Source organism: Crinia signifera, chromosome 3 (genome assembly GCF_055691185.1).
Source record: "Crinia signifera chromosome 3, ASM5569118v1, whole genome shotgun sequence".
Lineage (NCBI taxonomy): Eukaryota > Metazoa > Chordata > Amphibia > Anura > Myobatrachidae > Crinia > Crinia signifera.
The window spans coordinates 52,595,072-52,601,013 of NC_139219.1; the positions used below are offsets into that span (position 1 = coordinate 52,595,072).

Below are 5,942 nucleotides of genomic sequence, written 5' to 3' on the forward strand. Positions count from 1 at the left end.
TCGCACAGTACAAAAAGTATGTGCTTGCACATACTTTTTGTACTTAGGTTTCATCAAATTGCATCGCATTGCATGCACAACGCATGCACATGCAATGCAATGCAATGTGATCCCTGCTATTGCAGCCTACAACGCACGCCCGCATCGGGACGTGTATGGGCTGCTTTACAGCTGACTTGGGTTTCAAGATGTGCTATTTAAGCTCTTTTGAAGAAGTACAAAGCAACGGGTAACATTATATAATATGAGGCCCATCCGCCGATGGTGTGGTTCTGCACATGAGCGTTGCCGCCAATGCGCATATGTAGGCCCTGGCTGAGAGCACCTTCGGCAACTTTTCCCTTTGCCAAGGCGGTCACAGCCTGAGTGACAGGCCTTGGGTGTTCCAGGGTGGACCCCCCGCCTTTCATGGGTGTGCCCACAAAAATGGTGGGCATGTCCATAGAAACGCTGGGTGGGCCAGGTGCATGACGTCAGCGTCTGTCCAAAAATCGCACCAATACGAGTACCGGTCACAGCAGGAGAAGCAGCACCGGTCACAGCAGGATAAATCATTCGATAGTAAGTAACTATTGAATGATTTCTTCTCGGTGCGGCCGTATGAGAACAGATGTGTACGGGCAAACATCCGTTCTCAGCCCTGCAGTTGGGATCAGCCACTGGGGAGGGCGGAATGCGTACGACGGCGTTAACCTGCTCCCTAGGCGGCGTAAAAAGCCTAGCGAGCAGGTCTGAATGGGGCCCTTAGTGCATCACATCATGCTTACTTCCCTTCGAAATCAGGAGTCCAGCAGTGCCCTCAGCTCAGAACTGGCAGAGAGCATTGCAACCCTGGTCAGAAGTGGTCTTCATGGAAGTATTGCAGCCAAAAAGTCATACCGTAAACGTGGAAACAAGGCCAAGCAACTCAACTATGCACGAAAACATAGAAACAGGAGTGCAGCAAAAATAGCAGCGGGTGCTCTCCAAAATTTGGAATATATGGCCGAGGGGCTGGAGGGCAGTACATTAATGAGTGTCTGCAGGCAACAGTGCAGCATGGTGGAGGTTCCTTGCAAGTTTGGGTCTGCATTTGAACAAATTGAGTTGGGGATTTGGTCAGGATTAAAGGTGTCCTCAATGTTGAGAAATACAGGCAGGTACTTATCCATCAAACAATATCATCAGAAAAGCATCTTGTTGGTTCCAAATTTATTCTGCAGCAGGACGACGATACCGTTCTCCCAGTTACGAAGGCATTTGTGATGACCCACAGGAAACAGAGAGGGAGATTGACAATATGATCATCAAATTTCTCTGTAGGGGATATGACATGAAAGATCTCCAAAAGGCCAAAATTAAAGTATTGGCCATTCCCCGCACAGATACTCTTAAAGCTAAAACTCCATCTGAGTCCATTAATAAAATCCCCTTCGTACAGAAATTTACCTCCTCCAGTAACCAGATTGCTAAAACAGCTAAAATGTTATGGCCATGATCACAAGAGATCTTGAATTAAAGGGGTTTGCCCATAATACATTACTGCCCTGTTTTCAACACCAACGGAATCTTAAAGATCTGCTGGCATGCAACGATATTTCTAATTTTTCACCAGCAGGTCAACCTAATTTTCTGACTAAAAAACCGGACTGTTATAAGTGCATCAATTGCACGACCTGTAGTTTTTATGGAAATGGGGGACTGGAGCCAGGATTCCTATCCACTATGTATTTTCATGCAGCTCTTCTTTTGTAGTTTATATCATCCACTGCCCGTGTGGTCTCCTCTATGTGGGGAAGACCACACGCCAATTTAAAGAGCGCATGACAGTGCATCGCTCTACGGTCCAATTGGCATTGGAGGGCAAAAGTGGTCATGTGGAACAACCTGTCCCTAGACATTTCAGGGAATTCGATCATGGTTTAGCAACACTGAGATATAAATTAATGGATCATGTCCCGGCTAATATTAGAGGTGGAGATTGCAACAAGTTGCTGCAACATGAAACTTATTGGATTCACAGTTTAAATACTGTAGTACCGTATGGGTTAAATGAGAACTGCAGTTTTAATTGCTTTCTTTAGTCAAACTGTTTCTATTGTGTAGTAACACTACTTAAATAGTTTCTATGTTACTAAGAGCCTGCAACTTTATCTGCACTCTAGTTACTTAATAATTATGGTTGAATTGATTGATACAGAAGATACATTGATGTATAAAGTATGTCAATGCTGGTCACATTTTAATGTTTGTGTATGGTCCGATTGCATTCTGACAGGTTGCCTGGTTACCGGTCTGATGCTCTGGCACACCGGCGGGTGTGCATCGCCGGACGCTGACGTCATTGGGACCGGATGGAGGACGCGGCCAGCCTGTCCACGGTGTTTGGTGAAGGTTATTTAGGTGTTTTTTGTTTTTTAGAATAACAAATTTTTTTTTTTTTACTAAAACATAAGATTTATAGATTTTCAAGACAAGCCATACAAAATCGTCACAAGCTTCGGAAGGTTTAACACTCGAAAGAAAGGAGATTAGTCATAGTTGGGTGGGGTTCATAACGGATTCCTGATTATTTTTCATGGTTTCTTCAAATCAAGCTTTTCCGTCTACTTAATGTAAAGTGGTAGGCTATGGGGCAAATATTCTAAAGTGCAAGTTAGCTGCTTCCAGACAACATAATAACAGAACAATAGAAGGGTGGGTCCCAAACTAATTAAAGAGGAAAGAAAAAAATATATGATAAATTCAGACTGCGACTAACCTAGATTATCTCCATTTACAGTGCTTCAACTGAAACCACAATGCCAAAAATGGAGGAGAAATATGGGGCTCTTGCCATCTGGAACATTGCAGAACATGCTAATGATAAATCTACAGCCCCTGCTCATGCGGAACAACAGTGAGTTAGGACAAGACATTAGGGGTGAAATGTAATAGGACGAGAGATTCAGAAAGTGAGAGATTTGGTAAGAAATCTCCAGTTTTTTTTTAAAGCGGCAATCATTTACACTGCAAAATCAAACTGGTTTTGCCATGTAAATGATTGCCGCTTTAAAAAAAACTGGAGATTTCTTACCAAATCTCTCACTTTCTGAATCTCTCGTCCTATTACATTTCACCACAGATTTGCTAATGTGCATTTAATCACCAAAGACTGACCATGTCTGGCCTTTATTATTTTGGATTTTTTAATACTGTGTCCATTAAATGCAAACAAAAAAGGAAGAGGTCTTGGCAGAACAGAAAAGTGATGCCCACTTAGGGAGGGCGGGTCAAGATGAATTTACACGTTATTCGTAGCATACAGCCTAGTCCACGCTCTGGCTGGTTCTATGGCTTGGGCTTCATTTGTCTTCCACTGCTCGGCTACATCATTTGCTAATGGATCATCTAGGTAGGGTGCGCTTAACAAAGCCTGAATTGACAGAAGCACTGTACGGATCTGAAGAGCTGGAGACCATTTATCTTTCAAAATATCTAAACATATCCTTCCCAACTTGTCTACATTGGGGTGATATATTTTGGTCATGAAGCGTACTTTGGGAGCTACCATTGGGAACTCTTCAGGAAGGAATAATTCATGTTTAAAAGTCCCTCCTTCAAAGGGTGAATACTGTGAACCAGCAATTACAACATGGAAATAACATGCATTGCAGTCATCTGGCTCAGCTTTTATTCCAGGTACTAGCTCTGCCATTAAGCGCTGGGTTTCCTTCTCATTCACTCTCTTGTCATCTCCCGCCTTGACTACTGCAACATCCTTCTCTACGGGCTACCTCTCGGCCGCCTCGCCCCTCTCCAATCCATTCTTAACGCTGCTGCTAGGATCATCTTCCTCTCCCGCCGCTCTACCTCCGCCTCCCACCTCTGTCTATCTCTTCCCTGGCTCCCCATTCCTTTCCGAGTTCTCTTTAAACTCCTCACCACCACCTACAAGGCTCTCTCCTCCTCCACCGCTCCTTACCTCTCTTCACTGATCTCAATCCACACTCCCTCCCTTCCTCTTCGCTCCACCACTGACCGCCGCCTGACCTCTCACCTATTCACCTCCTACCACTCCCGTGTCCAAGAATTCTCTCGCGCTGCCCGCCTGCACTGGAACAACCTCCCACTACCCATCAGGCTTTCTGATTCCCTTACCTCCTTCAGGCGCTCCCTCAAAACTCACTTCTTCCGACTAGCCTATCCCTCCTCCTCCTAACCTCTTTCGCTCCTCCTATCCTGCCTACCCTACCCCTCCATCTGTTCCTACTTATCCTATTGTTTTTTGTTCGTCCCCCCACCCCCTTTTAGTCTGTTAACTCTTAACAGTAGGGCCCTCCTTCCTCACATACTCACCCAACCTCTTTACCTCACCAGCGCTCCTACCCTGTTCTTCCCTTCCTCTACTTCATCTTCAGTCTCCTCGACAATTTCGACACCTACTTCAGAACTGATGCTGATTTTAGTTCTACCAGCTATACCCCTATTTATGCTGTATTTTATCAACACACCCTGTACGTTACCTGGTAATTATTATTTTTTTTGCTATGTACGGCGGTGCGGACACTTTGTGGCGCCTTACAAATAAACAAACTACTACTACTTGACAATCCTGCGGGGAAGCCCGCTCATCCTGTCTTATAACTAGTGCAGCGGCCTCGGAGACGTTGTTGGAGTATTCCATGGGGTCAATCCTATTAACCCCGAAGGGTGCGTTTTGCTGTTCGGGTGCAGTTTTAATGCTGAAAACGGCACCCGATTTAACCCTAACTTGCAGGTAATAACTTATTCTACTTTATTCTACTATATTTCACCGATAACCGGCCAAAGTGGATTATAGATATGCGATGCATCTCGTTTAATCTTGCATATACAACAAAATATCTTCATTGAACATTTTTTGAAAAAGAGAGATTTTTAATAAAGATATATCTTTTATATGGACTTCTGTGTGTTAAACATTATTGGAGATACCAATAGCGGTGTCTAAAGGACTCACAAGTATATGGGGTGCCACCCCACAATTGTGTTGTGCATATATATATATATATACTAGGTGATTCATCGCGCCCTACGGGTGCTCTTCACACCGTCGTAAGGGGCTGCGCCCCCCTAATTTGTGAACGTTTGTATATGAGAAATATGGTTAGAATTGTATGAAAGATGCCCTGTATTGCAACTTAGGTGTCCGCGAATCGCGGGAGGGGGGGGGTCGCGGAGGGTGCCGCGAATTGCAGGAGTGGGGGTCGCGGGGGGTGCCGCGAATTGCAGGAGGGGGGGTTGTGGGGGGGTGGATGCTGCGAATCGCGGGAGGGGAGGGATTGCAGAAAATCGCGGGAGGGGGGTCGCGGGGTGGGTTGCCGCAAATCGCGGGAGGGGGGTGTGTGTGCCGTGAATCGCGAATCATGGTAGGGGGGGTCGCGGGGGGTGTGCCGTGAATCACGGGAGGGGGGGTCACAGGGTGGGGTGCCGAGAATCGCGGGGGGGTGTGTGTGTGCCGTGAATCGCGGGAGTGGGGGTTGCGGGGGGGGTGGGGGGTGTGACGCGAATCGCCACAAGAAAAAATCAACACAGAAAGGTCAACACATGTAAATGTTGACATAAGTGTGGCACTTCATTGGTGTCCATGTCGACACATGAGAATGAATATGAAAACATTCAAAAAATGAAAAAAAAAACGTCAAAAACTCATGTCAACCTTTTTCATTGTCGACCATAGCCATGTCAGTGTTTTCCATGTGCAATTTAATTCTGGTGCTGCCGCGAATCGCTGGGGGGTGCCGCGAATTGCGGGAGGGGGGGTCGCGGGGGTGGGTGCCACGAATCGCGGGAGGGGGGGTTACGGGGCGGGGGTTGCGGCGAATCATGGGAGGGGGGGTCGCGGGGGTGTGCCGTGAATCACGGGAGGGGGGGGTCACGGGGTGGGGTGCCGAGAATCGCGGGGGAGGTGTGTGTGTGTGTGTGCCGTGAATCGCGGGAGT

General features: G+C 46.6%; 1 pseudogene; it reads right to left on the bottom strand.

The window, feature by feature from the left end:
- Window positions 1-3,181: 3,181 nt before the first annotated feature.
- Window positions 3,182-3,688, bottom strand: LOC146062488 (ubiquitin-conjugating enzyme E2 N pseudogene; annotated as a pseudogene).
- Between the last annotated feature and the right edge of the window lie 2,254 nt (window positions 3,689-5,942).